At 37.6% G+C, this 20,234-nt stretch overlaps 1 long non-coding RNA gene across 1 annotated transcript in view; it reads left to right on the forward strand.

Annotated features, from left to right (window-relative positions):
• The window catches only part of LOC121512560, a 150,831-nt gene that overhangs the window by 97,374 nt on the left and 33,223 nt on the right, over window positions 1–20,234 (forward strand). The window contains exon 4 of the long non-coding RNA XR_005992121.1: window positions 18,705–18,813. This is a non-coding gene — a long non-coding RNA (uncharacterized LOC121512560). The remainder of the gene's footprint in view (window positions 1–18,704; window positions 18,814–20,234) is intronic.

The following is a 20,234-nucleotide window of genomic DNA, read 5'->3' on the forward strand; positions in this document are numbered from 1 at the left end:
GAATACTACCTTGATAGCACAACGACAAGTGAAGTCTAACTTCATTTATACAGCACATCTAATACACAGGGTGAAACAATGCGCTTCACTGTCAGTGAAAGTACAATCACATCACTATCTTAGAATTTCCTCTAACATGACAATCTGTTGACCATGCCATTCTGTTAATGCAACATCATGTTCTGTGCAGATGACACTGAAGAGTACATTTCAATAGATGCATTTAACCCAAAATCATTTCCACTGTGTCGTGCTGTTAAATCCTCTCTCATGGTATTATACACCACTGAGTTGTGTTCTGGCCGTTGAGAATCCACCCAATTCAAACACCTGCCACTCATGCCGGACTTCCTGGCCCGTGTTTCATGTTTCTCTGGTACCTGAAGCTATGTGCCCTCCTCTATTATAGTTTAAACTCAGGGTTGTTCTTTGTTTGAATGCTGAGGTTGGCACCGGTTGCCTTCCAGCGAGACCTCGGCGAGTTTGATTCATGATTGAGTCTGTGTCCTCAATGAAAATGTTATCCCTTTGAATGTTGCGTGGGAGAACAGTTTCCTTCCGTGTTATAAAGAGTCGGCTGAAGTGGAGACTGTAAATTACCCATAAGTGTGTCTCTATTAGTCTCTCTAAGAACTGGCAACCCATCCAGTGTGCCATGGAAGGAAATAGAGCCTTAATATGCATCAATTGGAAAAAGTAGGAACTATAATGGCTCTTAGTTTAATGATGGTTATGTGAATGGGTTGCTTTACATGTTGAATACATTGGAACAGCTGGTGCTAATGGACTGAAAAGGTGATGCTAAATGAAAAGAGTTTGATGTGCAGGTTGCTCTGACTATAGTCTATTACCTGCTGATGTTATGAACCACTTCACGATATAGTATCCAAATCAGTCACAGGGACTGTGTGGTATTCTGATTGAAAGGAGATTTCTTTAGCTGTCCTGTTACTGGAGAAACAGTAAATTGTCTACCACTTGAACAATTGCACTTGGAGACAAATATTCATCATGACTGTAGACTTTAATACATCGATAAAGGATTGGCACCTGTTTGAGCATTTTGACTGTGGGTGGAGTTTTTGTCTATGCAGGTATATAGTTCACATTCTCAGGTCACACTGAAAAACAGTGTTGATAAATCATTTTCTTAATAGAAGCAGATTTCATGTGGAAGCAGTCAGTTTCACATCATGGCTTTTATTTTTTATTCATCAAGCTCTAGCAGTTTTAGCTTTAGTTTTAACACTTGTTTATCTGACACGGCTTTGGTTGTTTCAAATGCATGTAAGGTGGAGAACATGCATTAGCAACATTTAATGTAGTCCAAACATCATTTCAATCTACTGTCATGTTGTAACATTTCTTTGGCTATAAATATATTGGTTTAGGGATTCATAAAGATTGTAAAGTACACTGTATGGACAAAAGTATTTGGCCACACCTGTAAAATCAAGCACCTAGCTATGCCGTCTCCATTTGCATGGTTTGTGAAATTTCCCTCCTGCTGGTTTCCACAGTCAACTATATTGAATATTTTCAGGGGAAGCGTTTAGGAACAACAGCAACTCAGACACAAAGCAGAAGACCACATAAAACCAGTATGAAGATTTTATAGAGTATGGATGTAAATCCCTGTGGCAATAAATGTTGTGATGGACTTTGTGACGGCGAAGCTTTGTTAGGACTTGTTTGATTGTTCTCTGGTTAACGGAGGCACTTCTAATAATAGCAGCCAGCTGTTTTCCCTCCATCTCTGGGTGGAAGTGTGTAATGTGGCTTCTGATGTTTAATGTGTTCCCCAGGTATTTCATTTTAGCCTGACAGAGCTTACATACAGCGTGACTCCGGTCCAGTTCACTTTCACTGCCAACGTTATAAAAGCCAAAGTACTTCCAAATGGTAGATTTTAGTCCACACAGCGCTGATCAGATCTCCCAGTCATCCGTGCTTCTTTGTTATGTGCTGCCAGAGTTCTACCTTTTTACTCCAACCTTTCATGTTCTTTCATGATGCATCTAAGAATCAATTTTTTCTTCCAACTCTAGATGGAACAGTGTAAAGCACACTGTCACTGGACTGTGGAGCAGTGGAAACATGTTCTGTGAAGCGACAGATCACACTTCTGTGTTGACAGTCAAACGGGTGAGTCTGGGTTTGGCGGATGCCAGGAGAACGTCTGCCTGACTGTACTGTTCCAGCTGTGAAGTTTAGTTGAAGAGGGATAATGACATGAGGTGTTTTTCAGGGTTTGAGCTAGACCTCTTATTTCCACTGAAGGGTAATGTTAATCCACCAGCACACCAAGACATGTTGGACAATGCTATGCTTCCAGCTTTGTGGCAACAGTTTGGGGAAGGCCCTTTTCTACCCCAACATGACTGTGCCACAGTGCACAAAACAAGGACTATAAAGACGTAGTTTGATGAGTTGGCGGTAAACCCTGACCTCAACCCAGTCAAGCACCTTTGGGAAGAACTGGAATGGAGATTGGCCTTCTTGTCCAATGTTAGTGCCTGACCGCATAAATGCTCTACTGAACAAATGAGCTTAAGTCCCACAGAAACACTCCAAAATGTTGTGGAAAGCCTTCTAAGAAGATTGGTGGCTGTTATAGCTGTAACATGGGGGCCAACTCCATATTAAAGTACATGTATTTGAATACAGTGCCCTTACTGTCTCTGTTGGTGTAATGTCCAGGAGTCCAAATACTTGTATCCATGCAGTGTAACTTTATTTGCAGTATGAACTTGTTATAATTAGGTGAAATTAATAATTGGTGGAAATATCTTTGGAAAAAATCTATTTTATCATCTATTTTCATACCATCCCTTTTACATGGATGTTATTTTTGACACAGTATATTTCTGCCAGATGCATTTTCTAGAAACACGACCATAAAAAAGAAGAAAATCAACAATGTGGTCAAATTTTGATATTTTTTTATTGTTTATTTAGGAACTAAGTTTCAGATAAAATTTCCCCAATAATATAAGGTGTTTAAGAAGCTTTTACTCATGCTGATGGGTAAAAACTAAACAGTATGTCTTACTAGCGAGGACACAAGCTCCATCGATGTAAGAACACAGTTGTGATTGCTTTAAGAACTGCTAGACTTTTACAGGACTGTGAAAACACTTTGGAAGTGTTATTTAGTCTATAAAAATATACTGACCACATTTTCTCTCAGATGCCCTTATGTTTTGTTTCTAGAGGATTATGAAACAGCAAGAAATAATTTGTAGCAAGAAGAACATGAGAACTTTTCCTCATAAATTTCCCTGGACCGCTCACTGCCATGTCCCATAATTCCTTTCTTGAATCAGTTGAGTGCATATCCAGATTCTACAAATCTGTCCATCTTTAAACTAACAAACCAAGGTTCACTTGTGTATTTGCCCTTGTTCTAGCCCTTCAGTTGTATTTTTCTTTGATCAATGCTCTCTTTTTATCTTATCTCTTCTCTTGACTTGTGCATGTGAAAGTATTCTCATAAGAAGAGAAATCTCTCTCTTTATTTTAACTGGCTGGCATACAACTTCATGAAAAAAAAAACTTTTATTAAATGTGAACAAAGGCTCCTACAGTGTGGTGTTACTAAGTCTTATTTTGTGGGCAAAGGGATGTAGTTTAATGTGTGTATTACACATCAGGTCTTACAGTTTGTGAATGCCATTAGCCTGACTTCAGGTATTTCTGCAGCCTTTACCTTCAAACGTGCTGGAGTGGTTGCAGTCAGAAACCCTGATATGGTTAGCTCCACTGCAGATAAATGAACACGGATCTTTTGTGGACTTATGTTGTGCTTATCCCAGCGAGTTCAGTTTCTATGTTGAGTTATAAACTTTGATGTATGAGGTAATCACACAACACTGAATTATTGCCCACCTTGTTACAGTTTCTGGCATCAGGGAGAGTCTGCAGCAAAGGCACAGATGGTTGATTCATTGAAAAATCAACAAAACATATTTAAGGAGTGATGTTCTTTTTTACACCTCAGGGTTGCAAAATAAAAGTACTCTCCCAAAAGGACAGGTCTGACATTTTTGACTGTCAAAATATCACTATATATACTAAACCTCTATTTTTTATTTATTATTCCTGTATTTATTTATCTTTGGTTAGTTATGTGTGTTCAGCTCTTTTAGTGTGTGTGGATACAGATGGAGGAATGAAAGTTTACTATCTGTGTGGTGTATATGGCCAATAGCTCTGTTTTTTTTTTTCTTTTGAAAGTGCTTTTTTTGATATTTTCTTTCTTCTGCTGGCCAAACTGTAAAGAGTTAAGCTGACAGGTGTTGAAAATTCTTATTTTGTTCTTTTATTTTGACATCTTGTTGTGAAGTGTGAAGTACTTGAGCTCCATAGCACTCAGACACATGCATGGTCTCTTTTTTTAAAAACAGAAATTACAGTGAAATCCAAAATATAAGCCACAGTCAATTGTGGAGGGTTTCCAGAGGGGAAAATGGCTTGAGCTGTCTTTCCAGGATTTGCATTGTATTCAGTAGAGTTGGGGATTGTGTGTTTTTTATTATTAGTGTTTTCTTTCTTTGAGATACCAGTGCTAAATGAATACTTTTTAAATGGTGCCAGTGCCTAAGCAGGGTCTGAATTGGTACTTTTAAGAGAAAAAGTAGAATATTTTATACATTTATGTAAAAGCTCAAACAAAATTCATGAGGTGTTGCATTAGAGACAAACTCTGAAGTAAATGTGTCAGAATGACTGTGTCCTTGTAGGAAGACATGAACAGGGCATTTCTCTGGACAGCAAAATAAACAAATGTTCTGCTGACATAAAAGTAGTTCACATAAATCACATTATTTGGAGTGGCAGGAGTCTGTGTCAGGTAGGCTGGTGTACCAAAATGAAGTTCTGAAATCTGTGATGTAATTTGGATAGGTAGGTATTGGATGTGTTGGTTCCTGTACTATGTTGGTGCCAAATTTCCATGCCCATCCCTACTCCTCAGCAAAGTCCAAGACATATGGCTGCTATGCTTTTGATAGTACAGTAGTTGAGCTCTCATTTTGCAGTGATAGTTGTGAAGTACAGATGCACTGCCCACAACTGCTGGTCACTTGTTGTCTGTAATTGAAGAGTCTACTCAATTTACCCAACAGTATCTCACCATTTTCTTCACATGCAGGATCATGACTTCATGAGGGGAAGAAGTTGTTCAAAAGTGTTGACAGCCCCCACCAGCTTGGTCTGCAGTACTGTGTACACACACACTCATTGTGAGCAGTGAAACAGGGGTCCAGATACACAACTAAATGGAGACAATTGTCCAGAGCATAAGGGGTCATTCAGTCACCGATAGTGATTGTAACGGAGCATGTCTCAGCTTTTTATGCTGGTTTATTGGTCACATCAGTAAATAAATGGGTAGTAAATGTGTCTTGTACACCTGATTATACTTTGGTGTTTAACTGTACATTGTGGATCTTGAATTTCCCACTTTACCAGCTAATTCATGCAACACTTTAAGAAACAAGACTTAAATCCTGTTAGGAAAAGAACATAAAATGAGCTGGGAAAGTTGGAGTCGTTTTAGGAGTGTTAGTAAATAGCTATATCATCAAGTTGTCAAAATAGTGTTGCATATGTGTTTTCTCCCCTCAGAAACTATCTCCTTAGAGACGTAATTTAAAGTTTAGACCAATGGAATAAACTGCTGTATTATTGGTTATTTTTATTTTTTATTCAAACAAAAATCTCAGCTCTGGTTCTTTGGCCAACAACCAAATCCTCCATCATTTAAATAGGCCAAACACTTTTTAAAATATCCTGCTTATCACTAATCTGTCACACGGAGAGTCTGATGGGAATGAAAGTCTAACCTCATTTGGCTAATGTCGTGATTTATGTGGAGGATTACATCCAGTAGAATGTATTGTTTACTTTTTATGCCTGTGAACCTGTTATAAAAGTCTGCTTTACCTATTACAAACTTAGAGAACAACTATTTTGTCTTTTTGGACCTGCCAGCTCACTGGCTTTTATGTAGAGTTGCAGGACAACAAAAGCACTGTGAACAAATTTGCTGGGATGATTATTTTAAACAGTGTTGTTTCAAAACCTCCTGTTCACTTAAAAAAAGAAGTAATAAATATTTCATCGGCCTTTTCCCAACAAAATGACTTTCCCTTTGGTGACGCCTAATTATTCAGCGCTTTGTTGTGATTTCCCAAAAGACAGAAATCAACATTCAAAGCGCTGAAACTCAAAGAGTTTAATGCGTTTTTCTGATTTTGTGCATTGATGTGTGCTGCTGACGGTTATTGAAAAACATCAGAAATATCAAATATCAAATCTGCACCAAAAATGGAGCTCAGGTATGCTGAATGACTGACATCCAGTGAGTCCTTCAGTAATCAAAGTGTGCTGTGACGCTGCTTGTTTCATGTGCAGTCGTCCTCTCCATCAGATTGCTGCCCGTGGAATGTGGCTGTGCCTCGGTCCAGGACTTTAATTAGAAACGACTGGTTTGAAGTCAGACGGGCCATTATGTGGCCAACAGAGAGAGAGAATATACACAGCCTCTGTTTTCAAAGCTTAAGTAGATGCGTATCAAATAGTCCCACAGATGGATAAATGTGATTCCCCGTCTTGCTTGACATTGTTGCTAAGCCTGTCTTCCACTTTTCATGCTACTGTGAAATTACTCGATTTGCAGCTGCTACAGGCACAGGCTCGTGGACAAGAGAGAGGAACGAGATCTCAGATGCTGAAATCTGTGCAACACCGTAACACAACCAGTGACACAGTCACTACATTTATCAGATGAAACATTCACTCGTGCTTTTTTCTGTTCAATCAAATGCAACCTAAAATTAATTAGAAATAATGATTTCTGGCAGAATGCTTTTATCCTTTGTCATAATGTGTTTATTTTTCATTCAAATTCAGAACTTGTTTGATCCAAAGAGAAAAAAAAGATCCCAGAGGAAAGGTCTGTTTGATATCATTGATGGTTGACATAAAAATGAGTTAAGAAGAACTAAAATTGGCAGAGCAGCCTTTCACTTGTGCTTTTAACTGTTTGGTTCTACCTTGTTAGCAGTCTTCTTTTTGTGCAGCACTTTTTGTAAAGCTTTGATACTTTTTTTGTCATTTGAAACCTACGCTTAAACGAAGCCAAACTTTATTAAGACGCAGCTAGAAGATTTCTGTTTTTTTTTTTTCTTTTAACTTTTTGCAAGGAAGAAAGGCAAAAGTCACATCTGTAATCTTATGACTTCAGATTGAGTATGTTTTTAATTTAGGGCGGTCAATGATTTAAAGTTTTGATTGCAGTTAATTAAAAGATTTATGTAGTTAATTGCAATTAATCACACTTAACTCATTGCATTTGAAAATTTCAATATTTTGCATTTAGAATTGTTGCTGTGTCATTTTGGATTTTTCTACTGCTTTAAAATGAAACCTAGCATTCATGCAGGACATGGTGGTCATTAGGGTTGTTCCAATACCGATACCAGTATTGGAAATACGTCCGATACCGCTTAAAATGCAGGTATCAGTATCGGCGAGTACACAAGTTTATGCACCGATCTGATACTGTTTGGTTTAACTTTATATTTTACTTTGTTTAGCCAAGCTAACTGTTATTGCTATCAACCAGAAATCAATTCTTCATTGCTGTATGAACAGGCTTCCGTTTTTGGCGCAGCAGCAACAAAGAACAACCAAGGGACCCGCTGCAGCTGCAAAGAATGTTGTCTGTGTGACAGTTTTTCTCAGAATGTGATGATTAAAATGCCTTCCAGGCCCGCGCTGTCGCATAAGACAAGAAGTGACACAATTCATAAAATGTTAAATAACTTTTGAACCATAAATCGTTGCGTCTTACTTGTTTTCCTCTTGAAGCTTGCTGTTGTGTTTTCCGATTGATGCTATTGATGCCTTTGAATCTTTGCAGCAGCATTTTCAGCGAGCCTGGAACTCGTATGTCTTTTGGGGACTTTAATGATTAAATCCACACCAGTTAACCCGATATTGAACATCTTTTTATCCATTTTAATCGAATTATGATCATTCATTATGCTAACCGCCATATTGTTTCTCTCTGTGTCTGTCAGCCAGTAGCAGGCTGTTCCGTAATCATGTGATGCTGTGCAAAATAACAGAAAGGAGAGATAGAGTTCAGAGCACTTGAAGATTTTTACAACTGTATACATTAAGTACGTATCTGTATACAAAAATGGTTAGTATGAGAGTTGTAAGTTTTTTATTGTATTTGGAAAAGTGCAATAAAGTTTGTATTAAAAAAAAAAGAGAGAGAGATAGAGAGAGCCTGTGACGCAGCCCCCTGTATTATTGTTATTTTGATATTTAGCAGCAAAACTCAATAATCAGCAGGAAAACAACTTTAGGGTCACAGAGATGCTGTACATTATGATTCTATTTGTTAAACCATTTTGAGTCAAATATAGGTCGGTATCAGCCGATATCCAACACCTTGGTATCGGAATCATATCGGGAAGGAAAAAAATGGTATCAGGACATCCCTTGTGGTCATACACCCTGCCGTGATCAGCTTATGAACAGCTGATCCCAATTATTGCTGTTCCCACAGCCAGTCACTGCTCTTTCTCTAAACACAGCAGTGTATGTACACAGCAAATTACCAGAGTGGAAAAATTTGGAGTTAAACAAAAAAGATTGAAAGAGTTAGATTTTCAGAGTACATTCACCCACTAGTGTTTAGTGATGCTCCTGTGCAGTGTTGAAAAAAGTAGTTCATTCACACGGTGTTGAGAGCAGTAAATCAACACTGTTCCTGAGTTAATTCCCAACGGCTTTGCTGCCACGCCTACACTGCCACTTCAAATCTGGGGAGTGGAGCTTTCCCATCATGCATTGTGTGTTCTGATGTTTTTTTTTAGATGTTTTTAGATTTATTTAGATGCGTTTAAATGTGTTTAGATGTTGCCTGTTGTACAGTTACCACTGCTGGAATTTATTTACTCATGTTTCTGGTGGATTATTGTTGATTTTGATGTTAGACACATCTGCACCATGAGTGACACTGTCCATTGAGTGATACATTTTCCACACGTGGGATGAACTAGGCTTTAGTTAAGGATGATAAGTTGTCTGTCTCTTTGCACCATTCTGACCAGAGCATGCAAACTTAGTCACAATGACCATTAGGAATTGGCAGGTTATAGTGGTATGGTAGAGCTTCATCTGGTGGTGTTTAAAGTCATCTGTAATCTAACCTCTGTACATGAAAACATGTAACACTATCAAGTGTTGACTCCTAACAATGAAAACGGGAGCTAATTTTACTCTTAGTGAAAGTAGCATGTTAACCCCCATAAGAGTTTGTTTTAGTTAAAAATCAGAGCTAAAAATAAACTCCCAGAAAAGAGTTGCTTTAACTCGGCTCTAGAGTTTATTTGATGGTCTCACATGTACACTCAGATTGAGCTGATTTCAACTCAGAGTTTATTCCAGTGACCTGAATTTGCTGTGTAAATATGACACACTTCTTACTAATCCCTGCTTACATTAATGCTGCTACTACTGCTGATGTTACCAACGCTTAACCTCCTCCACCCCAGCCTCCTCCTTCATACTGTAATGCTTGTTGCACCATTGTTTTCAGATTCATTGCATTTAAACTATTTTAATTGCATTCAGTATGTATTTTCATAAATGTACCTATCCATTTGGGTGTTTCTAAATATGCACTCCTTTAAAAGTCAAAGCATACTTCTTGCAATAAAATGTTTAAATGTGTGACAAGACTGTTCCTGACTGAACTAGGGGTAATTGACTTCCTGCTTGGATATAGACCTGCTTTCATAGATAAAGTGAAACTTAACCACAGAAGAAAGAACGTGTTATGGGTTGAAATGGAAATAAGGGGACAGTAAAAGGTAGTTTGATATCACAGGATGTATATGACTTTTCACCTGTGAGCTGTCTGGGAGATTATTAAAGTAAAATGAGACATTAAGGGGCAGTGCTGGACTTATTTTTACATCACTTTGGCCATAGGGAAATGCCAGAGTGGCTTAACCAAAGTGTGCTAAAATGTAAATAATCACAATAAAAAATTTGCAGTTCATCACGATTAATATGATATTATCTTGACAGCCCTAGTTTAATTCCTTTTTTATGCACTTTTGCCTCCATTTCCTTACTTTTTCAAGCACTACAGTAGCTAAGCAGCCTGTGCCTAAAGGCTTTCTTGGAGCCATTTTGACTAGAAGTTTATTGGTAATAAAATAAGAATAAGCAGTGCAATAGATGTCAGTTTTTATTTATTTTAAAAAATGCAAAAATCATCCGTTGACTGCACAAATTAGTTGATAGATGTTGACATGCAGTCGATATCTTCTAATTGTAAGATGTAACAAAACTAACAGATTTGAACCATGACATACGTTTTTGCCATTTACTCTTAACGGCTTTACAATGGACACCATTCTGGAAAACTGAGGAAAGCCCCTTTGGCCATGTGTCTGGGGGTCTTCAGCTGTGGTCTCTTTAATTACAACAGGAACAATGGGTCAGTTGTCTCCATACAGTTGTGGGAGTAACATCTTTACAACACGGAGCGGCATGGAGAAAGCAGCTGTCAACGAGGATTTCTCTCTCTCTCTCTTTCTCTCATTGGCTCCATTTTTTTCTCTCTCCCTTCCCTTTTATCTGCTCGGCTTCGATGTTGCTAAGCACCAGAGCGAGGGCCCATGTTTGAGGAATATATTTGAGTGAGAAAGCCATCCACACATTTATTCCTTTCCTCACTGCTGGATGAAACCACTTAGCATTTAGAATATGGGATGAGTTTCATCTGCACAGGTATGCCACGGCAGGCTATCACCGAACACCCATGATGTTTCAGGAGAATTTTAGATTTTTCCAATGAAATAGTGGTTTTGTTCACCAGATTTGTTTTTTTATAACAAATTAAAGTAGAGGTCTACATTAGATCTTGTCTAGTATTCCACTGAAAGGAATGTAAGAAGTGAAAAGAAAAGATGATTTCTTTCTTCTAATGTTGACCTTGAGGTTAAATTGAGCAGGGACTCTCAGACATATCAGTGGGGGACCCCCACCATACCTGAATGTGGTTGGAGCATAGTTGTACACAGCCGTGCAAATTCAAGAGTAGTTATGTGCAGACTTAAATTTTAAGGATTTCAGCATATATCTCACCAAATGACCACAGTTTTATTTTACATTTAACTCATTCCGTGCATATATTATTATACAAATTGGTAAAATTTACAATTTGAAAACATTCCATAATATTCTTTGTTTTATCGAAGGCATCTGGCAACCCCCTCTCAACGTCTTGCAACCCCAAGAGTGAGAGCCTCTGATTTACAGGATTAAAACTTAACATGGCTTCAGATAGTAAGGCACTACGGCAGCTCCAAAAGAACATAAACCCATACATTTTAGTTTACAGACTTCCCCATTATAGGTACATGTATGTTTTTTCTCAAGATCTCAACTTATTTATTTTATTTTTACAGGATTACAATGCTGGTTCTCTTGAAACCAGTATTTTTTAGTAGTTTTCTTAAGACCACAAGAAATAAAATTGTGAAAACCAGCTTTTTTATCTCGCCATACCACGTAAAGATGTCAGAATCTCAAGAAAAAGAAAGCTGACAATTTTCATGGGACAATTTGGTAGTGCTTTGGTTTTTTCTATTTCATTTTATAATTTTTTAAGCTCTTTTGAAGAACTATACAAACTGAAATAAGATCATCTGCTGAGTTCTTTGCAGTTCTGAAGGCAAATGTAGAAAACTCGACACAGAAGTGCTTACTTTATTGAAACTGACCCATTACAAATAGAACCAACGACTTGTGCATGGTTTAATATTCTTTAGCCTCCTTTCTCGACGTTGAAAGCTTTTTTTCTGTAAATGTTGGACACAGACTATCTGATAACAGTTGTGGGATTTCCATAGACAGGCAAGCTGTGCAGTGACTACACAGCTCAGTGGGTAGTCAAACAGTCGTACTTATGAGATGCATAAAATAGCTTGAAATAAGGTATAAGCTGGTCTGCAGCCAGATGGTTGCATGTTATGTTGCACTGAGTCAAATTGAACAGAACAAAGTAGTGTTTAACCGTCTCCCCTGCAGTGCTGAAATAATGACCCGTCCTCATATATGTGTTGTGATCTCTCTCCCTCTTTTTTTCTTTCCCTGGGTTTTTTCCCGCCTCTGTTTCTCTCACTCTCTGCCTTTTTTTTTGCATCTTTTAGCCAATCGAGATATGTAGCTCAGCAGGAGAAAAACTGCTCTACTGAAACAAGACCATGAATAATTAAAAAACAGTGTTATTAATGAACTTCCAGACATTATGTTAATGAACGATGTCAGTGTAATTTGTCAGTGCGAGTTTTGTTGTCTGTCCCATCACTTTTCTATGCATATTAAGGGGCTAATATAATAACCCCAATTATGACAGGGGATGAGAAGGGTGTCCTTGTTTGATTCCAATAGTACAGTTGGACTGCTAGCTTGGAACTAATGTTGCCAAAATCCCCTCTTATTATCGCTAATGCAGGATTAGTTCAGCTATCATTTCAGTAAACTTTTAGAAGCATTTGTTGTGTTTTTATGCAGCTGAATGAGGTTTCCGTTGAGAGTATGTCTCCATAGATGTTACTTATTTAAAATGTTATGTCTTTTTAGTTCACTGTTTTGTTCAAGTTTGCATTTTAGAATAAAAATGCATGCAACAGAAGGCCAGTTAGGCCAAAACACACAAAAGTCAGCATGCTCTAGTTTGTAAAAATCTGCTTATTTTGTGCAAAGCTAAAACACAGCTTATGCCAAATGAGCATAAACATGACTGTCTTAGTTGTTTGGTTCTATAGTTTAAAGTAGGTCACTACTGAGACCATGACCAATGTTGAGTCTAAATCCTTCTTTTACACACAAACTCCAGATGGATTCTTTATAATTCCAGGACATTAAGAACAAAATATTTTCTGGAATTGCATTACACATGCATGCCTCGAAGTGGGAGATTCTCAGTGTCAGACACGCTCTCGCAACTCGAGATACTGAGGAGGGGGAGGGGGGCAGCTGAATGCAGCGTGCAGATGAAACCAACCGCTGCGGTGACTCTTTCTGGGTAAACATCAACATGAAGCTCGACCCAGTGTGCTCCAAAGAGTAGAAAACAACAAAACGCCTCTTGATGTGAATACTGTCACCAATCCACTTCTCTGGTATATTCTGGGGGAAGCTATCTTTGGTTTTTAGCCATGCTTGTTTGTTTGTTGGTGTTGTGTACATTTTTTTATGACTGTGTGGACCCGAGCGAGAACAGCTGGAACTTGTATTTGTACTAATTAGAGATGAGACGAACAATAATGATAACATTATTTGTATAGCACCGTCAAGAAACTGAGATTTACAAAGTGCTATGACAATACACAGAATCACAAATCAGACAAAGCATCGAACAAAACTTAAGAACACAACAAGAAAGCAGAAACCCTAACAACAGAATAACACAGAAAAAGGTAACATTAATATAATTTTTTAAAAATCAGCTGACAGTGTAACCCTAACTTCATACCCAGGAAACACATGACTAATACAATGAATCAGACAGGATATAGATCAAAGGTATATTAATTTTTTGTGCAAATCATCCTTGTAGTTATCACTACAATGGGATTGTTTATTGTCTATTTAAGATGTTTATTGCAGTAGGAATAACAGAGTTTTGGTTACTGTTACTCTTAGTCTTTATATTAAATTCCTTACAGTTTTAGTCACATTTTAGTCATTTCTACCCTTTAACATTTTAGTCTAGTATTAGTCGACAAAAAGTAAGAAACATTTCAGTCTATAAGAAGAAGTCCTCATATTTTAATCTTAACTTTTAGTCCAAGCATTTTTTCTCATTCCTGAATCTATGAAAGTGTGTTCTATGCAATCTGCCAAACTTGGGATCCCTGCTTCCTACAGCTGAGACAGAATAGCTGCAGATGCATTGTATTTTGACAGATTTTCCCACAGTGGAGAAATATCATGGATTTCGAACATCTGATAAAAGTTAGATTACATTTTAGTCTAGTTTTAGTCATCCTGATGAAAACTGAACTTACTTTCAGTCAGTTTTACTCATCAAAGATCTATTTTTAGCCAGTCATAACTCTAGTCTTTCTCATGGAAAAAAGGCTGTTGACGAACATTTTTAGTCATAGTTTTAGTCAATGAAATTGACACTGGTTCTGATAATTGAGTTTGGAATTGGACATAAATGCTACTGATTTTGGGATTTTTAAAAATCCATAACAGCGTTCTTACAGCCCCAGCTTTCAATCTCCATCCCTAGTACTAACGGGGAGCCTAATGAAGACACAAAGAGGAAGCCCACTCACTTGGTAAATGCGTCAACATACCCGTTATATCTACATATCTGCATACTCTATCTTATGTGAATATTTTGATGCATCCACATGAAGTTGGGGTGAACTAATAGGGCTGCTTGGGTTGATAAATGCAGCCCATCTGGACAAGGTTGACAAAATTTCAGGAGTGCAGTGAATGTGTGAAACGGGCTCATGAAAGTCCCTCATGTTTTACAGCATATCTCTTATTTTTGTGAATGTTTTTTGATCTATGTGCTCAGATTTATGAGAGTGTTTAGTTTGTGGTCCACTGCACCAATGATCTGATGGCTTCCAAACTCCAGGCTTCAAAATCATTACCCGACAACATCCCTTTTTTTATATAAACTCCAATAAAACAGCCCGTAACACAAGCATCAATATTTATTTTCTACATTACTAAGCTGAGAGAGTTGCAACAACTTTCCTAGTTGAAAAAGACTTTTCTGGTCTTTGTCTTTCTTTCATTTATTTAAAAAGTACACAGCCATTGTTCATGAATGAACACGTGCTTTTGTAATATGTCACAATACTTGTGTAATCATTGTAATATCAAAGATGAAAAAAATCAAATAATTTACTATATTAAAGAAAAGCCATCCTTCAGTAAATTTGTGATTAATGTCTTTGAGAACAATGTTCTGGATAAATATTTAATCACTGTGCAGCACATTGTAACAACGTGCTGTTATTAACAGAGTCTATGAGTGCCAGTTGTGTCTTATCATCAGGACAAGATGGTACAGCTGAGACTGAAGATCCCAAAGATCCATTAGTGTCCTCTTTTTCATTCTGACACCGACTTCTGGATATCTGCCATCACTTACTATTATATTACTGCATCAACAACGCCCATATTATCTTTATTACCGGCCTCTAATCTCTGGTGACAGTTAATCATGTTACAAGTTCTTTGGGTCGCTTCATGTCGTCACAGCCTTGTCTTTCTTTCTCTTAAGCCATAATATTCATGACTTGTGATCGCTGAACGCTCCATTATACAACGCATCCTTCGTCACAACTTGTGTCTTCATAGGAGAAGCCAAACAGTCTCCCAGTGTGCTGCTTGTGCGTGCTGTGATTAATGTCTGCATGGTCTGGTCAAAGTGTCGATATCTTCAACAGCTGGGCCCATCTGTCATCTTTCTCCTGTGACACCCCTGAACGTAACTCAGGTCCTATCAGGGAGGCCATCCATCAAAGTGGTAAACAGAGACGTCTCACATTAGCAGCCCCGAACACTTCTCATCATATACCATAACAGACAAGCAATCATCTGGTATTATGTCGTGCCACGGGCTAATGTGAAATATTAACGGAAATATACAGCGCACCAGCTGCCGATCGGACGGGGCATCTGTGCTTTAGCGTAATGGGTGGGTGACAATTTAATATCGTGCAGACAGTCAGGTTGTAGATTCTTTCTACGGCTGTGGTCTATGACATTTTGCTTAAATCTCTCTGTCTTCACCCTTCTGGTTTCTCCCTTTAAACCATGTTTGATTCAAAGGCAGAGTCCATTTACTCTGCTTAAGCCTGCTTATTGATTTGTGTTGTAAACTCTAAAGTCTACGCAGCAAAGTAGAGGAGCATTTCACTTGTAGGTAAATTAGATCTGCTTTATAGGAGACTCATAAAAATGACTGATATGATCCATTCAGGTGCATTTGCCGGGGACATTTTTTCCTCTAGGGGGCGGTAGAATCAGAGACAGGCAGTGTATCTCTTCATCTGTCCGATTGGTGTCGGATTCACCACCATTACTGCACAGATAAATGCTGGAGAGGTTGAGGCCATGGGCCAGCTTACCAGGGATCAGCCTCATCGTTCTCACACCTCCCTTCATCCCTCTGCTTTTCTCGCAGTCCTCTGCAGCTCTCACTCCTGGCAAGGATTATGCTGACACTGTAGTGGGAGGAATATATGCACGTTAGAAATCAAGATATGGAGCTTTTGTCGGTGCTGTTGTCAAGTGATGGAGATAAATGTGTGTAAAATATGTGTTTTCAGTGTTCCCCCGCTCACACAGCTCCTTTTAAAACACAGCCACATTTCCATTTCTACATATTCCTCACTTCTTTCTAGCGAGGGCAAATTTTAAATTCCGAGTAGAAACAAAGATAATGGTCTCAGCGGTGGGGATTCTTCTGAATCACTTGTTAAAGTTGGAGTTAAAAATGTAGTGATATCGGAGATAGAGCATCCGTCTTCAGGCTCTTGTGGCTGACCATTGTGGTCCATTATTTGGATTCAGCCAACAGTGAACCACATGGTGTTTGAAAAAGAAAAAGTCTATTAGATAAAGGAGGACCAAATTAAGCACAGGTCCCCTGAAATTGAAGCAAGATAGTGTTTCTTTGACTCTTTGAAACCCAAGCACGATCTGGCACACATCGAGGAGGAGGACGGCTAATTGCATCAGCACCTCTGCATAAAAACTCAGCCGGTTATGAAGACATAATGGGAAACAGGATTCCTCCGTGTTGCTTGATGTAATGCCCAACTTTTTTTATTCCCTCACTTATTTTTATTCCATTCTGTCCGCTGTGGTCAAAGCAGAGATAACCATTGTAACAGTAGGAAACATATCACATGTATCGAGGAATGAAGCGAAGGAGGCCAATAAGCGGGGCAGTTAAATGGAAATAGTTTCATTTCCTTTGGTGTAAACAAATCCTCCATGTCGTCCCCGGACCAGAGCTGTGGGTAATCGGCTGCTGTAACTCAACAGAACACTTTGCCCTGAGCTAAACATAATACTTCCTGCACTTAACTAAATCCATTTTTCAACCCTCAGAAGAGTCCTGACACAACAATCCATTATTACACAAATGTCTCACAAAGTTAAGCCAGCATTAAACATGCAACCCAAAGTGTTTGGTAACAAAATATTGAAACTTTGTCAGAATTCAGACCACTGGTACCAATAATGAAACAGTGTTTCATCCCTAGTACCTTCATTATTCATATTTTAGTGGTACAGTTCATGCGTTTTTAAGTTCTGTAGACTGTAACCATGGTGAAACAACCAGAAAAAAAACCCAACTAATTATACTGTTAGTTTGTAGCAAATGGGGTTCTCACTTCTTCTGTCCAGTTTCAATCTCACTGCACACTCTTTCTCTCATTCTCTCTGTCTTCATTTCATTCATTTTAACTCAACTGGCTTAACTGGCTTGGAAAACATGAGTTTCATTACCAAAGCAATGTTCAAATTTATAATAAAAGTAATAGCAGAAAAAGGTATTAGAATTAATATGAAAACATTTTTTAACTTGGTGGGTTTAAATCATATACATACCAAATTTTATAAAACCATGATTATGAACATGATGTACCAGGGCCAACTGGTGCAAAAAAGTCAAATTTTTGGGAAAAAAGTACACATTTTGAGATCTTAGTCATATATTTACAGGAAATAAAACTCAGAATTACAGAGACATTTCCAAGTCCAAGAGGTCTTAAATTCTGACACTAAAAAAATGTCAAGTTTTCAAATTGTAAATTTACAACAGTAGTAAAAAAATTACATGGAACCACACCGAAAGCAGTGGCTGGATTTTTAACTTTATAGTCTCAAAATCCAAGTTTTTCGGTCACATACATTTAAAACTTTTTTTTTCAAGTCAAAAAATCTTTCTTTTTCTTGTATTAATGACTTTTAAGCTTTAGAATAATCAATTTTTTTTGCTTGTTTTTTGTTTTTAAATCACAGATCCTCTTTATTGTTTGTTTGTTTTTTTTCTAGAGTGTTCCTGCACTGTTGTGATAATGGATAGTTCAAACATAGATCTGTTGTCAAAATTGTTTGTGGGCTTATTATGTTGGAGCTCTGCCAATGAAAATCATTAAACTTTATGTTTAATTTTTGTGCTAGCTTTCTTAGACATGAGAAAGGGGGCCCAAAGGAAAAAAAAAGATTGGGAACCACTGGGGTTTTGGAAAAGTATCAAAGTATCAAAATTTGATAACCTGTTAATAAGGTATCTTTGATAATGCACATTCGATAAGGTTTTCATATGTTCAATTTTATACATGTAAGTATTTAACATTTGAACTTTGTGCTACACTGTATTTACATTTTTATATTAAACTTATTATATCGAAGCTCAAAGTCCTTGAGAAAATACCAAATTTCTGTGCTTTCATGGGAAAATGAAGTCAAATAAGATGTATACATACATGTCCTGCTATAATGATGTGGTTTTTTAGCATGTGTTTTATCCTGTCTGTTCAATATTTTTTTCTCTTTGTAGGATCCAAACTGTAACAAATTTCCTTGAATACATTTTAGTATTGTTTTTTTTTTAGGATGTGATCTATTTTGAGGAGGTGATGGGTCCTGATGCCTAACCAGATGAGAACCACTGCTCTAAACAATCAACACTACAGGAGATGAGCAAAGTGACAAGTTCTGAAGGTAATGCTTCGGATATTTCTAAAGTTAGAAATGTTACAAGCCTCCAAATCAAAATATCAAAAACATCACAATCCTGCATGCAGCTCCTACAATGACAAGCCTGTCCAGTTTCCTAGCTTCACCACAGAACACATCCAAGTAGTGAACTCTGTGACTCTTAAACTACCACAAACATAAGTGATTTACACCAATGTACACAGGACAGAGGGAAAGAGAAGCAGCTTCAGTCTGGACCACTCGTGCAACCAGCTCACGTTAAGTAAACTCTCAAGTGTAAATACAATTTAAACAGCACAGCAGGAAAGTTAACAATCAGTGTGCTTTCATTGTTAAGTGAAAGACTGTATCACATGACCATTTTAGCTAAAATGAAGGGTAATGACAAATTACGACAGTTTTTGAACCATGTCTGTTAGAATGGCAGACAAAAGAAAGTCTAATGCAACCTCCTTTTTTGTATAATAAAAATAATGACACAATTTGAAATAGCTATCCTCAACGTCACTATATAAAGATCACACTCTTCATTTTCAATTACAGTGCTTAACAAATTTATTAGACCATCACCCAAAGTAAGGTTTATGCCACAGCTGCCCTAAATTAACATTATTGGTAATTACCAAAATCATTTTTAATGTTTCTGTAATGGTTAATACACCAATATGTAGAAGCTCTTTAACCAAAATGATAGTTTTAATGCTAAAATATAATTATTATTGTTATCCATGAATTTTCAAATTCACTGGTTTACAAAAAATAGTAAAGTACATTATTATTTCTTGATAATCATGTCAAATTATAGTAATTTACTTGCATTCCTGAAGAGAAAAATTAGTTTTAGTGGTTGAATGTTATGCTTGATTAATTTCTGACTTCTCAGAGAAGCCCAGTGAGCCGGCTCAAATTTGGGTAATTCAGTTTGAAATCCCTCATTCCTGTTCAAAATGGTAAAACGTGGAGAGCTCACTGAAAATGAAAGGGTCCGCATTAAAGCACTTCATGATGCTGGATGGTCTCTGAGACAAATATGACACACGGTCTAATAAATTTGTTAAGTACTGTATATTATATTTCCATTTTCCATTGGAGAAGTCCATATGTCATCAGTATGGATTCTCGATGCTCAGTCTTTCTTGTCATGCACTGCCTGGTCCAGATTCAGACTACTGCAATCTCTAATAATTAATCACTGCTTACAGCTACAGGTCTGGACACATGTTTATAGATGTACACAAACACGATGTGCACTTCTGAGGAAAGCTTTTGAGTACAAAGTCCCAGAAGATCCTTGTCAAGGACAAAAATATACGAGAAGTGACACTCAGCACCTGCCTGAGAAGTTGCTGTAGCATGACGAGTTTTCTTGTTTTTTGTCCAAGTTCATTCTTTTGTAATTAGCACCTTGAAACTCGGAGATGGGT

This window comes from Cheilinus undulatus, linkage group 7, assembly GCF_018320785.1.
Source record: "Cheilinus undulatus linkage group 7, ASM1832078v1, whole genome shotgun sequence".
Classification (NCBI taxonomy): Eukaryota; Metazoa; Chordata; class Actinopteri; order Labriformes; family Labridae; genus Cheilinus; species Cheilinus undulatus.